This window comes from Pseudopodoces humilis, chromosome 1, assembly GCF_049639895.1.
Source record: "Pseudopodoces humilis isolate 2021_Gansu_Grassland_sample_001 chromosome 1, ASM4963989v1, whole genome shotgun sequence".
NCBI classification, from domain to species: domain Eukaryota; kingdom Metazoa; phylum Chordata; class Aves; order Passeriformes; family Paridae; genus Pseudopodoces; species Pseudopodoces humilis.
The window spans coordinates 99888685-99907451 of NC_142200.1; positions in this window are offsets into that span (position 1 = coordinate 99888685).

Below are 18767 nucleotides of genomic sequence, written 5' to 3' on the forward strand. Positions count from 1 at the left end.
TCCGGTGTGGGAATGGCTGAGTCACCAGCCTCAGAGAGGTTTAAAAGTCATGGGCATGTGGCATCTGGGGACCTGGTGGAGTAGGCAGTGCTAAGTTTGCAGTGGAACTGTGTGATCTTCAGGGACTTTTTCAAGCCGCATGATGCAGCGATTTAAGGGTAGCTCAAGCAGTGTGGAGTCGAGGCTTAGACTCAATGATCCCCAAGGGTGCCTTCCAACATGGAGATCTAGGAGACTGGCAGTGGAGGCCAGAAAGACAAAAGAAAGACCAAGGGACGTTCTTGGAAGAAAATTCACTCCAAAGCAGCCTTAAACAGTATATATGAGTGGCTGAGCTGGGGTAGGGACAAAGGGTGCAGTTGGCTGGCTTGTGACGCGCTGTGGCACCCGTGACATCACAGCGGACGCGTCACAGTGGGGGCAGCTGGAAAAGGCCCCAGCAGGTAACTCTGGCCCTGTATTGCTTGGGCAAGCGGTGAGTGCACATGTGGCGGGGAGGCTGTGCTGGGGACAAGGGCCGGGGCAGAAAGGCTGCACCTGGGGCTGGCTTCTCCCTGCTGCATGCAGGGACAGCCCCTGATGGTAGAGCCTTGGCTAGGCTACCAGCTGCTACTGCGGCTGCTGCTGCTGGGGCAGTGGGACAGGCCTTGCTGCCCCCCAGATCCCTGGGATTCCCAGACCTGCTGCTCCCACTGCCAGCTGCCTATTTCCCCGCTCCCCTCACGGCCTTGTCTCCATCCTCCTGCAGACCATGGATACCTGGGTATTGTGGTTCTTGCTCTTGCAAAGCATCATTGACTACCCACAGCCCGTGGGGGACGACTGGGATGAGGCGACGCGTCTGCTCATGGAGGAGCGCGCAAAGTTCCAGGAACGTGAGAGGATTCGGCTGGAGCTGGAGGTGGAGCAGCTCGCCCTGATGCAGAGTGGCCCGTCCTGGGGAGACCTGCTCTGGTCTGCCTTGCAGCCCTGGCAGGTCTGGGCATTTGTTGGGCTCTCGCTTCTTCTCTTGCCCCTGTGGTTTATGTGGAGGAAGAGAAGGCGTGAGGCAGAGGTCAGCGGTGAGGGGGAGAAGGAAAAGGAGAGCGAGGAAGAGGACGAGACACGGACGTACGATCTGGCATGGCTTCTGGACGAGCGCATACAGTGGCCTGTACAGGACCTGCAGGCAGGCTGCAACAGGACAACGGCCATGATGGAGAAATTCCTAAGTGCCCTCAGGCGTGCCTTGGTTGGGACTTTCTTCCCGGTGCTGCACCAAGCCATTGGTTTTGGCAGTGCCTTTGAAGGCTGGACTGAGAGTGGGGAGGAAACCGTGTACCGTGTGCTTGTACCCCTGAGTGCTCCCCCAGGCCACATCTTCCGCCTGGAGCGTGACACTGACTGGCTGAGGCCCGGCAGGAACTTCCGTGTCCGCGTGGAGCTGGTGTGCAGCTGCCCGAGGGGGCAGGAGGGTGGGAACATGCTGTGCTTCCGCCACCACCCTGACGTGATTGGCATGATAACTCAGCAGCCCAACCTCCTAGACATGCTGTGCACCGGCTCCTACCTTGACGTGGAAAAAACCATCTACTTCTTCTACAGGACTGCTGGAAGTAAGCTGGCAGCGCTTGCCCGAGTCACGCAGTTGGCATTTAGCGCTGCACTGCTCCCAACGCTTCTGCCACCTCAGGCTGTCCAACAGCCAGGAAAGCTTCCAGGTTCAAGTGATGCTTGGGCTACAGCGATTTACCTCGGACATCTTTATCAGCAGCCGGCCTCGAGGGGCCCACACCCCAAGCACAATGTGGCCTGAGACCTACAGCATGGCAGAGACAAAGTTCTTCAGGCACATGGCCATGCAGCTCCCTAAGGACAGCTCGCACCTCAAATGCCTGCAGCTCCTTGCTGTAGCTTTTCAGGAGTGCGAGGGCTTCTCCATCCATTCCATCAAGACCATCGTCATGCACCAGCTGAACACCGTACCGCTGTCACGGTGGCACAGCAGGTTTTTCCTGCTTCAGCTGTCCGATGTCCTGGAGCAGCTGCGCTTAGCTCTGCAAAAGAAACACCTGCAGCATTTTATCGTGGGCAACCAGAGGCTTCCAGAGGAGATCAGGTTGCCCCAAGATGTACAAACAGCTAGGCCATCCAACCTCTTCCACAGCCTGTGGAGGGATCAGGCTGCCCACTCCCAGGCGATGCAAGCCTACCTTGATCTGCGCCATCGCCTGGCGAGGTTGCTGGCCTATGGCCACTGTTAGCAGGGCTCCTAGAATCACAGAATTGCTAGGTCGGAAGAGCCATTTAACAGCATCGAGTTCAAGCCATGCCCTAACACCACCTCAACTAAACCATGACACCGAGTGCCATATCCAATCTTTTTTTAACACACCCAGAGTCCGAGAAGACAATTTCACTACTTTTGCCACTCTTTCAGTCAAAAGCTTTTTCCGAACATCCAACCAAAATGTCCCTTGGCACAGCTTGAGACTGTGCCCTCTCGCTCCGTCAGTTGCTGCCTGGAAAAAGAGACCGACCCCAACCTGACTACAGCCACCTTTCAGGCAGTTGTAGAGAGGGGCTAAGGTCACCTCTGAGTCTCTGTTTCTCCAGCCTGAACAGCTCCAGCTCCCTCACATGTTCCTCATAGGGCTTGTGTTCCAAGGCCCTCACCACGCCCTCTTGTTGTCCTTTGGATGTGTGTGCTCACGGGGCTTGCAGCTGCTGGCAGGCGATCACTTTTTAGTGCCGTGACAAAGAAGAATGAATGGGATACACTGACAGATATATACATATATACCTAGAACGTGTGTATATATATATATATATGTAACTACAACAATTTTTATTAACAGATGTGTTTTTAATAGATACAAATGATAACAATAGTTTATCAATGATCGTATTATTTTATAAAAAGATAGGGCACATATATAATGTCACTACCTGTTGTGACACATATTCATGCTCTACAGTTACTGCATTTATGAGAGGCAAAATTTTTATTACATAGATATACTTATAAAATATATACATATATACATGTATTGTATTTCATACAAAACAATAATTTCATAAAGTGGAAATGAAATAGAAAACCAATTAGAGATCATTCCTATCGAATTACAGCAAATAATATATATTTATTATTAAATGTTTACGAAATATGGAAAATGTTATAGAACGAAAAAAATCATTGGAATAGATACGATAATAAAACAATATAAATTCAATATGTAGATTATGTCACTATCTGTAGCGACAATAGTGACTATCTATAGTGACTATCTACAGTGAAAATATTATGCCCTGTAGTGATTGTATTTATGACAGGAAAGTTGTCTATTACGTAAATACGGTTTTAAAATACATAGAATGCATATCACATCTATAATATTTTTGGACAGAAATAAGGCCATAGACAGTGTCACTATCTGTTTGGACACATGTTAATTAACACATATCACTAAGTGGCCGTATGACTGGCAAGCGTGAAACTGTTTTGCTGGGTTTTCAATAAAATGCAATCTGACAGAAGCCGGAGTGTGCAAGACTTTCTTGATCTCAGCCACCCCTATAGTATTGGTAAATGTCGTGCGCTGGGAGTCTGGGCTTGTGAGCAGTCTCCTTAAACTCATCCAGACTTACAGGGCTGAATTGGTTCTCATCAGAAATGAAGGCCACCTGCCCCCAGCCCCTCATTCGCTGAGCTTACTTTTCAAAGTCTGTGGATTCAGCAGATACTCTTCATGACAAAAAAAAAAAAAAAAAATAAAGCCAAGCCTGCCCTTAGACTTTATTTAAAATAAAGTTGCTCACAGGTGAATGCGGTGGTCTTTGCGTCTTGTTGGGTTTGCAGGGGGAGGAATGGGTGTTAGAACACCCAGTTAGCACAACTGGAGAAAAGAATGAGGACACAAAGAATAAGAAGTTCAAAGCTACAAAGATCGAGTCTCCTTTTGAGCTCGACAAAATAACCACTGCCAGTCCTTTCGGAAGAACACAAACCATGCTTCACTGAATTCAACTGCTGCTCTTCGCAAACAGTAACTCAGCTCACTCTTGGAAGACACGGAGAGATTTGTATCTGAAAAAATGTTTCTTGACCGTGAGGATGTAAACCCAATAAGAGGAATCCAGAAAAATCAGCACTCCAGAATAAGGGAAGTTTCCTGATGCAATAGGAAGAGACCTTCAAGTATTTTACTATCAGTTCTTACTATATTGATAACATTTCATTAGAACGTCATTATTCATAATTCTTCTCTAAGTGCTATGCACTGCTTGAGACAGTTTTGAGTAAGACTAATTAAGTATTCTTATGATATGAACATTATATATCTATTAAGATATTCTAGTAAAAGCCTGTCTGCACCACCCAGCTTTCAAGCCAGACGACAATTCCGGGGACAGTGCCCTTGGAACTTTTCTGGAGCAGCGAGAATGAAGAAAAACAATGATGCTGTGTACAAGAAAAGGAAGGACCAACAAAATGTATTAGCCAATAGTAGCTCGTTAAGCTGCGCGAACCCTGTAAGAGCGTTCTAAGGATAGAAATAAATGGAACTCTCAATGAATTCTTCCAGTTCATGAACTAGCAGCCTTCTGTTGTTAACAGAGAGATGGAGCCCATCCAGTGCCAGCAGGGCAGATGCTGTAAAAGTTGCCCCGTATTCAAAGAACCCTATATTCTACTGGTGACACCAACCCTTGAGCCACTTGTTGATAATGTGGGCTCTCCTATTCCTTTCATTGTTTTTCTCTGCCACCAACAGGACTGCCTCCCTGAGAAGAACGCAGTCTGTGACTGGGTTGTCCCTCTATTCCCTTGGCACTTGAGTTTATGTTCTCCTTTGCATCCTAGTTCAGGGAGCTGTGCTGACAGAACTGTTCCCTGGCTTTCTACATCATGGGTTTTTTTGGTGGGGGTCTCCTGTTGTGGTTTTAAAGCAGTAACTAAAAAATTACTTATTTCTTGCTATGAGATATGGATTAGAACAAGAGCAAAACAGGCTTAAAACTTAAAAGGAATAAAGAAAGTTTATTAACAAAACTACAAGAACAAAAACACCAGAATAAACTTCCAGAAAACCTTTTTATCTCTCACTACTTAACCATTCTCTTGTACATGTGACTACATAGAGACAAAAACTTTGGAACTTTGGTGTTTAAAACAGTCCCAGTTCCTGCTACAGTCTTTTCATCTTTCTTTGTAGAGAAACAGAAGTCTCCTTCTGCTATCTATGGAGTTTCTCACAAGAAAACTATTTCTGTTATAGCTTTCTATTTTTCTGATGCCAGCTGCCCAGAAATCCTGTCGTCAGAATTCATTCCTCCCATTTCACATCACTCTGAGGTGTGTATGGGCCATGAGTCTAGGGTTGTCATTTTTAAGGATGAGTTATTCAAAGGCAAAAGTCCTCTTCATCTGTCTCTGTGAGCTTCTCTGGAAAACAGTTTTCTCATTGCCCCCAAGGCTTCAAATCTTCGCTTCACTCTGTTCCAGCACTTCACTGTATCACAATTACTCTACTTTTTACTCAAAATCCACACTTTGAGCACTCTATTCCTCCCTATATACTCTGTCATGAATTAAAGGAGTTTTTTTCAAGACTTTATTGTCCATCTCCATAGCTTTAACAGAAAAATATTTCAGCTTATAAAGCATCTCCTTATTCTCTACCTTTTCTGAAGCTTCTTTACTGTCTCTGATAGTTTATAAAATCCCTTTACATGTTGATCACTCTATTTTTCTCTCTCTGCATAAAAGGATTAATCTGCAAGTCTCATCTGGGTAATGAAAAGGTTAAAATCTTGTCCAGGCTTTGTAGCTGGTTCTGTGATTTCTGCTGGAGCAGCAGCTGGAGTTGTCTGCGATAGAAGATTCCTCATAGCTGCTCTGGAGAGTGTGGTCCCTGTCTCAGCCTGCCACAGGTCAAGAGCTTTTTTTTTCCTTTCTTTACTCAGCAGTCTCTGGTGAATTCCGTCACAGCAAAAACTGCAGCCGAGCCAGGGACTGGCCTGGCCCGGCCAGAGCCCGGGGCAAGCCCCGCAGGCCCCATCTCCCAGCCGGGAGACGCTGGGCCCAGCCCAGCCCCTGCCCGGGCCGCATGGCCGGGCAGAGAACGGGAGGCCAGAGCTCTGTTACCTTTCACAGCCAGGAAACAAAGAGAGACAAGAGAGATTTGACTGTACATCTTAAGGGGGTGTTTACAAGTTGATGTCACTTTTTAATGGTCAAAACTGCTGTCAATTCTCAGAAATGACTGATAATTGGTCAGGAGAAAAGACTCCCATCAGCCACCAGCAGCTTCAACTTCCTTAGCTCCCAAAGCTATCTTAAAGGTAAAGCCACCACATGACATCTCCCCTTAGGAATCTTCTGTCAGGGTCAGAAAAGTGGCAGTGTGGATTGTAGGAATATGGAAGTGGAGCTCACAGGACCACACTTTCGAGAATAGCTTTAATTTACAGTTGGCTGAGCTCCTTATGCCTGCTTAAGGGGTGGGCTGGTGTGTGCTGGAATGTTTCACTTTTGCTTTCCTTGCTCTGGATCCCATGCTTGGAAGCAGAACTTGTAGTAACAGATGTTAGTGGAGGTATTACATTTCCTCCATAAAGTAAGGGCATAATGAAAGCTGATAAGTGTAAATTGATGCCATTCAGTATCCAAGCAAATGACACAAATCCTTTTGATTTGTCCAAACAGAAATTAGTCCAGTTGTGTTGATTTTTTTGCTTGTTCAGAAATGAAGCCAATAAAAGGTGTCCAGCAGGATGTGGAGTGGAAAGCTAACTTTTGACAGAGCTGCATGGGATGAGACTGACACATTAGTGGTGAGATGAGCCAAGCAGTAAGGCAGATACATCCTTTCCCTCAGGGCAGTGCATTTTAGAGAGAGGGTGAGGGTCCTTAGATTTGCCCACATATAGGACCTTGCCAATTGCACTTAGTTGATTTTTAGATATTAATATTTGACAGTACTGTAGGAAAAAAGCTGAATAAGCATCAATTCCTCCAGGATCAAAATCACTTCACTGAATTTTTGCAGGTAAGAAATCAAGCAAAGGGGAAAGACACCTGAAAAGATGAGCAAGGAGCTTCTGGCAAAACATAATGAGAATGAGGAAGTTTATGGAAGCTTGTGAAAAAAGGGGCAGGGTTTTTGGGCACTTGGGAGGGATATAGGAATGTTTTCAGAGTATACAGGAATGAGATCTGGAAAGCTAAGGTCTATTTGGAATTAAATCTGGCAAGGGATATCAAGGACATCAACAGGGGCTCCCTCCAGTACATCAGTAGCAACAGGAAGATTTGGGGAAACATGGGCTCACTGCTGATGGTAACAAAGGATCCAGAGAATGCAGAGTTATGGAAGGTCTCTTTTTGCTTTAGTCTTTACTGCTAAGGCAGCCCTCAGGAATCTCTGACTCAGTAGGCAAGTGAAAAAGTCTGGAGAAAAGATTTTGTGTTGCGGAGTATCAGATTAGCATTGTGGATGTCCAGGGAAACTTAACACCCACTGTGATGATCTGGCATTTAAGAAAAAGAAAAAAAAAATAGAAATTCATCAGCCTTGAAGGGGGGCACCCTCAAGTGCTGAGGGTTATTTGTAAAATCATGGAAAGCTACATGAGAACTTCAAAAAGAACAAGAAGGACAGGATCCAGGGAACTACAAGCCAGTTAACCTCAGTCCCTGGAAAGGTGATGGAATGGCCTGGTTGTCATCGTGTAGTGTGGAGGCAGAAAAGAAGGTTATGACAAGTAGTCAACATGTATCCACAAAGGGGAAATCATGCTTGGCTAACCATCCTTGTATGATGGAATGACTAGCTGGGGGGATGAGGGGAAGAGCAGTGGATAATGTCTTCTTAACCTTCTTCAAGGCTTTTGGCACTGTCTTCCATAGCATTCCCCTAGGTCAGAGCTGTCTGAGTGGCAGATCCCAGAGCATTGTGATCATCAGCACAGAGTCCATCTGGAGGCTTGTACCTAGCAGTGTTCCCCAGGGGTCAGCAGGGGTCCCTGTCTTGTTCAACAAAGATCATTAAGGGACTGGAGGACAGGCTGAGGGGGCTGGACCTGTTCAGCCTCGAGGAGAGAGGACTGCAGGGATCTTTCCAAAGCACAAACTGCTCTAGATGAACCTTCTTTAACAGGAGGTTTGAACTAGATGATCTCCAGAGGTCCCTTCCAACCCCAGCCATTTTGTGATTCATCTCATAGCCATACAGTGTATGTTGGTTTTGTATTTATGCAATCCAGACAAGAGGAGATGCTTGACAATTTTTCATAGTCCTTTCTGAGTAATGTGCTGGGAAAATAATTTGGTATTCATCATAATTAGGTATCTAAAGGAAAAGTTAGAACCAACTGATAAATATTGAAGATTTGTATATGTAATTGAAGTCATACCAGTAAATTTTCCATAGAAGAGATTATCCTCAGTGAGAGTCAGACCAGTCTTGTTTGAATGACTTTTCCTTCAAAAGAGGAGCAAAGCTCACTTTCATAGCTTTGTCGTGTCAACTCTGCCAATGTCAAGCTCCATTACCTTCAAATAAAATTGTTAACAATAAAAATTCCTCTAAAATGTTTAGCCTGGTCTATTACTTCAAATGTAATTTGAAGTTTAAATGTAATTTTAGAAAAATATAAATCAGAATAGTGCTAATGTAGAAACACACTTTTGGAAACGGTGTAAATTAAAATTAACAAGCGACAAGCTGGTTGTTGCAAATGCTATGCTTTAGAATCTATTTACAAACAAAAATTTTTTGCACCAGTAATTTAATTTTGATTCTTTGGGTACTTTCTAGAAGTTGAAATAGACATTTTTTGTCTAAAATTTTCATATGATTAAATACATGTGATATTCAATTACAGTTTTTGTTCTATAAGGATTTTATGTAAAAATTAATTTATTTTGCATTTTTGAAAGATCCATAAAGATGATGTAATATCCTAAAATACAAAGATGCAAGTTGCTAAACAATTTTGTATATTACTAAGATCTGCAGGCATAAAGGCGATGTCTGGCAGCGATCAATTACAATATCCTTAGAGGCTGTTAAACCAAGTTCCTCCTTAATCACCCATTTAGTGAGGAAATGGTAATAAAATGTTTTTATACAGAAATATCTATTCTGTTGAGCATCCTGCGCCGGCATTTGATGTAAGATACCCTCCCTCGGAGCACTAGGTGGCAGAGCAGTGCAGGATTCGGGCAAGTTCAAAACAAAAGCCCAAGGTCTCAAGTGCGGTAGGAAAGAGACTCAAAGAATTTGCACCTGCGCGAAAAGACTGGGATTGATGAATACGAAGAAATATACAGTAATTGTTAAGATATAAATTAATGTATTGTAATTAATTGTTCCAACTAGATTTAATTCAATCTCTATGGAGACTGAATACGCTGCCTTTTGTTTATGCACTTCTGTTCTTTGCTGGGTGAATTATTTGAAATTGCAGTTTTACCTATCATTTCTCCTTAATTACAGATGGCTTTTCATGTTGTTTTCTATGCCTATGGAAAGCAATGCCTCTGTATTTCTATGCCTATATATTCAGATAGTTTACATTTTATTTATGCAGCTAGAAAGTCCCCAGAATAACAGGTCTGATGGCATTGGAGTGAATTTCAAGGTATAATTGTCTTGAATTCATAGAGCCATAAGGATCTATTTCTAAACAGCAGACAGAAACTGGAAAGAAAAGAAAACCATTGTGGTGTTTAAAAAAATATTAGTTGCTCAGAATGGAATAGAAGATTTTGTGCCCCATCAAAGGTTTGAAATGTTTTAGAAGCACAGAAGATAAGGGTTCCTGTGTCTTTAGAGCTTGTGAATTAATATTTAAATCAGATATTAACAAAATTCCTTCTTTCACCTCAGATGACTGCATTGTGTAATTTATGCTGTGAAGGAGGATCAATAAATATGAGACGTTTCCAAATAATTTACCTCATTCTTAACCTGCCAAAGACTTAAGAATGAGGCCAAATGGAAGGAAAACCCATGAAATGAATGTAAAGACAGTGGACTATGCAGCAGTGATGAATCTAGATTTGAATACTCTTATGTATATTCCTAGGAGATTCTGTTGAAATGGTGTATGATTCAAGGGAGAATTTGGTCCAGTTTTCTGAAATGTAGGCATATGGACGTATGCAAGTGTATATATATTTAACGCAGAGCATGTACCTGGGAAACTACTGCTGGGCACCAAACAGATTTGGTCTATGGCTGAAAACTGAGATTGCCTTTGATGAATGTAGTAAATTGAGTCTAATAAGTTGATGTCTTTAAAACATCCTGTATTTCAGTCTGAGTTCCTATATTTTCCTCACTATTTGAGGACAATACACATAGTTAAAAGAAAATTTATAGGATTCATTTCATATTTAAAGTGCTGGATAAATCTATGAAAAAGAAACCTCAAACTGGAGCAGAAGACCCAAAGCAAAGCTTTTGTGGAGTTGTCAACTTACTAAATATGGCAGGGAGTTCTCTGGAGTGTCACTGCTGAATCCTGTGATTTTTAATTGCTTTTTTCAATAAAGCAAATTTCCTGGTTCTAAGATGGTGAGTCAAAAATGAGGAAGCAAAAATTTGGAAAAGCACTCAGCAGAAATCCAGGCCTAGCTTATAATTCTGTAGCATGTTCTACCTTTTAAATTAATCCTAAGATTTTGAAAAATTGGGATACACTTACCCAAATACACAGGTATCTGACTGTTTCCTTTGGTTTCTTCAAAGGGTACAGACTCTTCTCTATACAAGATGATTCTAATGGAGCTGTTCTCACTAAACAATCATACAGAAATGTTCTGACATGTCCTGGTTGTAAGGTAGAATAACACTTTATGTGTCCTAAATTTGGAATAAGCTCACCAAGGCGCAAGAGGAATAGGCACCATAAATGCAGAGTGTGTCATATAGGAAGGACAATGAGCCTCTACTTCTGGGTCTGCCAGCTTTTACATCCATTCCCAAGGTATACTAAAGCTGTTTCTATTCCCAGCCCCATCACACATCTCATCAGCCTGTCTGTCAATATGGCTTACTGCTCTGTTTTCCAGTACGCTGTAACTCCAGAGCACATTGTGTGACATTCTCTCAGTGGAACTGAGGATTTTGAACAGGCTGTTGGAAAGATATCTATTTCATTTTATAATCTGGGATTACCATTAAATACAGAGAACAGAGGTTTTCAAGGGGCTATACTGAATAGCTTAAGGCTCAAAATTGACAGGCCACTCCTATACAAAAGGCATGTTTAAGTATACTGGCTTTGGAAGTTCCTACTCATTCATCTTTTGACAGTTACTGATCAGTCATAGTCACATCAAATAGAGAATCCAGGGTGTTTTGAAAAACATCAGGAGTCTATCAAATTATAGATATCTTACATAATTCTGTCTCCCTTACACAGGATAAATGATATCTTGATCTTCAAGAAGCCATTGATTTCCATAGGATTTTTTTTAAATGAAATTGTAATTCCAAGTGATTGAGAGACAGGCTATAAAGCATGAAGCTGTTGGTGACAAAGTCAATTAATGAGATCATGAAATCTTTAAATTTTCGATTTTTAAAATGGAAGTCAAGGAAATAAAAATTAAGCCTGTCCATTTCCAACACCCTTCATGATATATCACTTGAGCCCAAGGGTCCAGGTCTGCCACAGTCTTTTGGATAAGGTCATTTGTGAGCAAAGAATGCAATCTTTTAGGAGTTCAGGAGAATGCTCACACATTTCTCTTGCCCCAGATGAGTATTTGCCAGGTGTTTTTGTAAAGCAGAGAGTAGATTACCACAGAGTTCCTATGGGAAAGGAATGGAGGAAGGGTTAAAGCCCAAGAAGGTCATTGGCAAGTATGTAGAAGAGGCATCCAGTGTCTGTGTAATACAAGGAGCACAACAGGAGCTGCTGCAAGAAATGCAACTGAGAAGTGCCCGTGTGTGTGGTCCTGCAGAAACGGGTGCAGAGCAAATACCACGCCCTCACACATCTCTTTGGTAGTAGCAAGTTATGTTGGAAGCTAAATGGCACGACTGCTACATGACAGGTGGCAAACTGAAGTGCCAAAAGCACAAGTGAATTCCTCAAAATTGCTCCATCAGTTGGTTGCAGGGGAAGGAACTGGAGCTATTTGCAGGTTATCAGCCTGTTGTGCTCTCTGCTATCACAGGTGAAGGAGCAATGACAAATCTCACTTGTGGTGACTGTAAATGCGGCCTGGTTTGTGTTCTCATCAACTACTGCAAGGATACCATATGTGAAAACATTTGATGGGACACAGGCTCATGATGGCCTTTATCCAGAGCTCTTCAGATAAACTAGAAATCTGATTTATTACTAAATCACACACCCTTTATTGATTATTTTTTCCCCTTTCATTGTAAAGCAGGAAGAAAAACAGTGAGATTTTTGCAGGAAACTTCCAAGGACCAAACCAAATTGCTTCTGATCTGCAGAAACAATGTCTATGATAAAAGAAAAGCCATTCTGTGCACTGAGGTTATTTATAAAAGTATGACTCAGCTGGACAACAATGGCAGAATCTATCCCCAGGAATTTTTAATGTATAAATCTAAAAATGAGTGTAATCTTAGAAGTAAAAGGCTTCTTCTCCACAGATTAGACTCTTTTGGTAAAGAAATAAGGTGCCTTCTTTATCTGCTATAAACCATATATTTTATCTACTAGGAAAAGTAAAAGAAGAAAGGCAACACAAACAACACAAGTGATTAAACTGTTAGAAAGAAAAACCCCAAGAACATAAGAGACCATTCACAAGCAAAACCAACAGTATCAATGTGCAAAGAATTGGTTTAGATCATTTCTCGAATAAATCCTTTTTCCTGTGAGACACTTCATAATGAAAAATATGAAGGAAGAGAATTTGCAATAATTTCTTCCCTTTTCTTTCTGATCAAAGAGTTGTACTTCATTTTCAAGCCACCAGAGTGTATCTTCCTCATCTTGCTGATTTGGCTGATACAAATTCAGCAGGCAACCAATTGAGAATAGTCAGTTTTGATCAAAAGTAATTTAATTCTTGTCAGTTTATTGATGTTATAATAACCCTGATTGCAATGACTGTATCTTCCCAAGAACATAGACATTGGCTTTGTTAATATGATTTTCAAGAATTCTATCTGTATCAGGAACATTACACTTGAAGCAGGAAAAAAAAGGACTCCATAATCTTTGACAGACCTTATAGTTACATTTGTGTCTCACAAATATGAAGGAAAATTGGAGATTTTAAGCAAGATTCTGCTCTTTTCAAAGATTAAGTTGAAATAAAAAAGCAATGACCAGGGCTTTGACCAGGGTATGTTTCCCTAGCCTGTGGAGGTAAAAAAAATAAAAAAAGTGAAAGCTCCTTGCTGAATTTAAAGCTGTAGACAGCATCGTTAGACAGGCTGCTTTTTGTGCATTCTATATTTGTATCCCATGAGAATTTCTCTTACACATTCACTGTTAATCATGACTACAAATTGTTCTTCATGAAAGAGCAGGGACCAGAAAAAGCTGTGAGAAAAAGGTGAGTTACAAGGCCCCTTCTTCAAGGGTGAAATCCAAAGTAGCATTTGTCAAGTAATAAGGATCTAAATTTCACCATTCAGCATCTTCCCTTAAGTCTCAGGGGAGCAATTGTGGTAAATAATAACAACTATTTGACCTTCTTAGGTTCTGAGGAGGCAGGAGGGAGAAGAGTTACCAACTTTGAGGCTTATTGCAGTGCAAGAGCTGCCTTCTGAAGTCTTCCATGGCCTCTCCATGCTCTGCTTTCCCAGTCTCCATGCCATGAGGCAATTCTTACTGCAGTGCTTGAATATTTAGACATTTGCATTGTAATTTGTAACTTGACTGTGGTGGACTCCCCTTTGCTGCTTGCTGTCCTGCCAAAATATGCATACCTTTGGCATGTCTTGTGATTTCCCAACGTAATCTCTTCTTTTCCCCATTCGAAATTTTAAGAAAATGCTAGCTGTTGAGCACCTTTCTTACAAGAAGATCTTACACATTTTATACAGCCTGATTTTCCTAGTGTCCTCCTCCTGTTTTCTGTGGATGGCCTTAGGGCTAATTTCACCTTTGGTAAACTACAGGTCTAAGCAGTGTACATGGGGAAAAGCATGGTTCCATACTTCCAGCCAGCTGTTGCTGGGTTCTGCAGTAATCCCTCTGGATTTTGCAAAAAAAGAATTTGTGCAGGGCAGAAATAAAGCACTATGCTCAGACTTCCTATATTTTTTTTTTTTAAATAGTGGACTGGCACGATTCCTATCTCTTCCTGGCAAAGCAAAATCCTGAGCCGAAGCTCCATAACTGGTCAACAACTCAGTGCAAATTACTTTCAGCATTCAGTCCCTGAGACAGTCAATAAACATGGAGGACTCCCTGTACCTTGTTGACTTCTTCTTTCCAGTTTGTGTTTTCCTGTGAAGAAAAGGACATTGTGCTTCAGTGACATTCAGCCCCTACAAAAGACAGCTTTGTGTCTGCACAGCTCCAGTGGCAGCAATACATAACACTGACAACGATGAAGAGTCTGTGCTGAGAAGGAGCCTTCATTTGCTCACCCAGAGACGAGTATCCACTTTTTTCTATTTCTGATCATCTTGAAAGACACTGGCAACATGTAGAAGAAGAGGTCTCATGCATTACTCATTATTCTGAGACTAACATGGCTTTATATCTTGTTTTAGCTGCAGAGGAAGTCCCGAGGACATGGGGGATTTTCAGAAAACCAGCAATATGGAAATGTGTATGGAGGGGAAAGGGGATTGAACAGCTGGAGAGTACTCAGTGCTGGTGCTCTATAGGGAAAGCAGAGCTCTTATGCTAAGTGCCAAGATTGTATTGTAAGCACATTAATCTCATAGGATCATGCAAAGACAGTGTGGATTGTTACTTCTGGACCACCACCAACACTTATGGATTTTATATCCCATAGTGACCATCACAGTTTTGATTTCCTTGCCATGGAGGGCATCTGCTATACCTTTTCATTAATTTATGCACAGTTTCTCTTGGAGCCGGCAGAAAGCCATATTTTGTAATTAATTAATTTTTAATATTATATCTGTGTATGAGAAGGGGTTTAATTAGCCCATCACTTTTCTTGAGGGGTAAGATTTTTCTCCTGCTACTTATTCACACATATTCCATATATTCTTCTAACTATCAAAAAAATTCTTAATATTTTAAGAACTGTTATTGGCTAAACAAGTTGTCTAACAGAGAAATTAATTACTTCATTGCCTTGTTCAGAAATTATTTTCAAGTGGATGACCTTGTCACAAGTTAATAACTAGAAATGTGGATCACTGTGGGAAGCATATATGCAAATTTAGCAACTGAGAGAAAGCTGCCATAAGGATAGTTAATTATGACATTAAAAAGTGCCTTCTTACTTTCTCTCACATTTCATGGATAATCCCAAATCCATTCTCCCTCTTGCTTTCCACATTCCTTTGTCTCAGTGAAGCTGTCCAGTTTGTTTCACTATAGCCACATCTCTGACTCATCTGTTGTATCGTAGAATGGTTGGGAGGGACCTTAAACATCACCTAGTTCCAGCCCCTGTGCCATGGGCAGGAACACCCTCTTTCCCTATTTTCTTCCAAGGATTGTGGGAGTTGGACTAGATGATCTCCAGAGGTCACTTCCAACCCTAACAATTCATTTTTAGCTATTGTACAAAACCCTTATCTTCACCGCCACTAAAGTCTGAGATAGCTTATGATCTTCCCTAGCTCCTGAAAATAAGTGTTTCCTTCTTCTGATGTCTTGCTTTGAAATGTGTTCGGGACCTGGTATTTCCACTCAGATTACCAGGGGAAACCACAAAAAAGCTTTGTTGAGGTAAGGTGATGCAAAGAGTTCTTAAGGAAGTAGAACAAAAAGATAGTAAGAGAAGGAAGCAGGGAGGGAAGAAGGCAGATCCTGTGTGCTTGGAGATGTGAGATTAGGCTCAGATGGAGAACAGCTCCAGGACTCACTCTCCCAGATGTTTGTGTCTGCGCAGCTGCGGCTGCGTTCCTAGAGTGCTCCACGTCACATGCTCAATTGTGGGGTTTTCCACTCTGCTAATTAATAATTCAACTGGAAAGACTGAGCAACCACTGACTGAATTATTGAAGGTGTAATTAAACTGGCAGTAGTTGAGGGGAGCATGCGAACATTTTCTTAGCAAAAATAAAGGGTTTCCAATGAGATGAAATGTCACAGGTAAATTCAATTACTACCTTGAATCTTCTCCCTCTTCCTCTGTTAAACAGCTGAGGCAGTAGCTGTGAGTACTGGTAGTGAGTTTTCAGGAAAACCACCCAGCTGTTTGGAAGGTGGCCAACTTCTAACACTACAGGGAAAAATGAGCTCTCATCTTCCCCTTATCTTCTGCAGCAGCAGTGGTGAGCTCCTGTTTGAAGGCAAGGTCACACCCCTACATATAGGTCTGGGTAAATATTGAGCTATTGCATGAAATAATTTAGCAGCCTCTGAAGTGCAAAGATTATTACAGGCTGTGAAACTGCTTCCTGGTTGCCTGAAGCTCCTCTGAGGTAGAGATAAGGAGCTCACAATTTCGTCCTATGTGTAGCAGAGTTTTTTAGGGTGGTGACAAAGATATAACTCAGTAAAATTAGACTTGCTAATGAAGCAAAGGCTATTTTTAGGTGGGCTTCCTTTTTAAAAGACTTTGGCTAATCTTGGCTGTCTCGCTGTAACCTAAGAAGGCATAATCCAGCTGTGGAAATCAGGTCTGAGAGAATTTTATTTAGCCTAGGAAATGCTTACATTAATTCTGGAATTTAATCATTCCACAGCTGAGAGCTGTGGTTTTGATGAAGTTGTGATGGGTGTCTCTATAGAGTTATTTTGGCTCTTATGGGACAAAGCCTGAAACGAAAAAATGCGTCTTTTTCTTCTTTGCCTCCTTACCTTTGAGTTTATGACTGCAGTTAATGGGAGATGCCCAGGGAATACTTTTTCCCTCCTACTTCAAATTTTGCTGCTTAACTAGTTTCAGTTGGATCATTTTGGGTTTGCTATCCTTTTTCCTCTGGAGAAGAAGAAAGATTGTATTAATAAGGTAGAGTAGGTATAACCTTCCCTCCAAAATTTGCGTTGGGGCAGCAGAATGTGGACCATCCATTTTGCCTCTCCCTGCTCTAGTACAGAAGCAGTATCTGTCCTGCAAGTGTGATTGAAGCAGTGTCCAAGCAGCCTTGGACCCAGTGTCAAAATGTGGCTGCTCCAAGTCACAGTCTAGCTCCAAATTTATTTAACAGCCAGAGAAACTGCTATGTTGGGCGAAATTCTAGGGGAAACCTGTAGCCACGGGAGGAAGGCAGCAGTGAAAAGGCATGGAGAAGTAGACAGAATTTAATGAAACCAAATACTTTGGAATTTAAAAAAAGCCAACACAGTGTAAGCACTTTAAAATAAAAAGAAATTTCTCTTCCTAGGCATAGGCTGCTTTGAAAATTTCACTTACGTTCTCCCATCATATTATTCATTTTTTTTTATTTGCTCTGACTTAGCTTTTTTTTGAACAGTTTATGACAACTGGGCACCCAGCAGATTGTGTCTGTGTCTGTGTAGTCCAGGTCCTCTTGGGAAAATGGTGAAGTTAGCTTATTAAGTAATTATCCTATGACCTGAGAAATGCCAGTAATACAGTTGGATAATAAATAAATGTTTCCAGAGACAGTTAAAAGGCAAGTGAAATATGGTTTATTTTGTGATTGTGTGGGTTGGTGGGGAATATGACAGGTGGCATAAAGAGAAGTTAAGCTCTACCACCACCACACCCCAGGTATATAAAGGCAAGCATCATATTGTCTATGCTAGCAAGGGTTCTGAGAACTTCTTTAAGCAGGAAATGAAGTAGAAAAGTGAGACTCATATGAGATTCCTTAGATAATTTCTGACCAATTGGCAGAGGTAAAATCTGCTCTGCAGCGGAAATATGATTCACAAAAATCTTGAAAGTATTCTCAGTGCTTCAGGCAATTATACAGGTTTCCCAAATAAACTGTAGTATTGCCTCAATTCACCCTCTTCCAGAAGTCTCCTTCCCTGCTTCTTTTGTGTTGAGCTTGGTCTTTATCTCTCCAGCCCGAGATAAACCAGAGACAGGATGCCTTTACACAAGTCACTGTATTTTGTTACATTTCAGTTAATTACTGTACCACTGGCCTTCCCCTCAAAACTAGACTAGACTAAACATCTTCATTAAAATTGTGTATAAGTGTGTACTGAACCAGCTGCCAGATATATTGGAGGTCACAAAGGCTGCCAGACTTGTGAGGAAAGCAAGTGCTGGGAATAAGAAAACTTGTGTTGAATCATGAGGAATGGGTAAGCCAAAAAAAAAAGGGGATGCTGAATGAAGCAGGGAGGATGAACACAGAGGAGCTGTGGCTGATATTGGTAGAGACCCAAGTCACTTCCTACTGAGCCGGACCCACATCCCACAGCCCTACTGGTGTGTGACAGTGGAGGCTGGGAAGGCTCCCTTCTGCTGTCATCAAGGCTGGGATGCCGGCACCTCAACCACAGTTGCCAAACTGTGCTCTGGCAAGTTTTCCAGGAAACCTGAAGCATTTTAAGAGAAACATTTACAAGAAGCAGCAGCTCACACTGAGAGAAAAACTCAGCAGAAGGGAGAGTTGCTGTTCTCTACAGAGGCGCATCACACCAGCAGCGCATCTCCCACTGAGTTTTTGTCACCACGGTGATTTGGGAAATAAAGACATGGT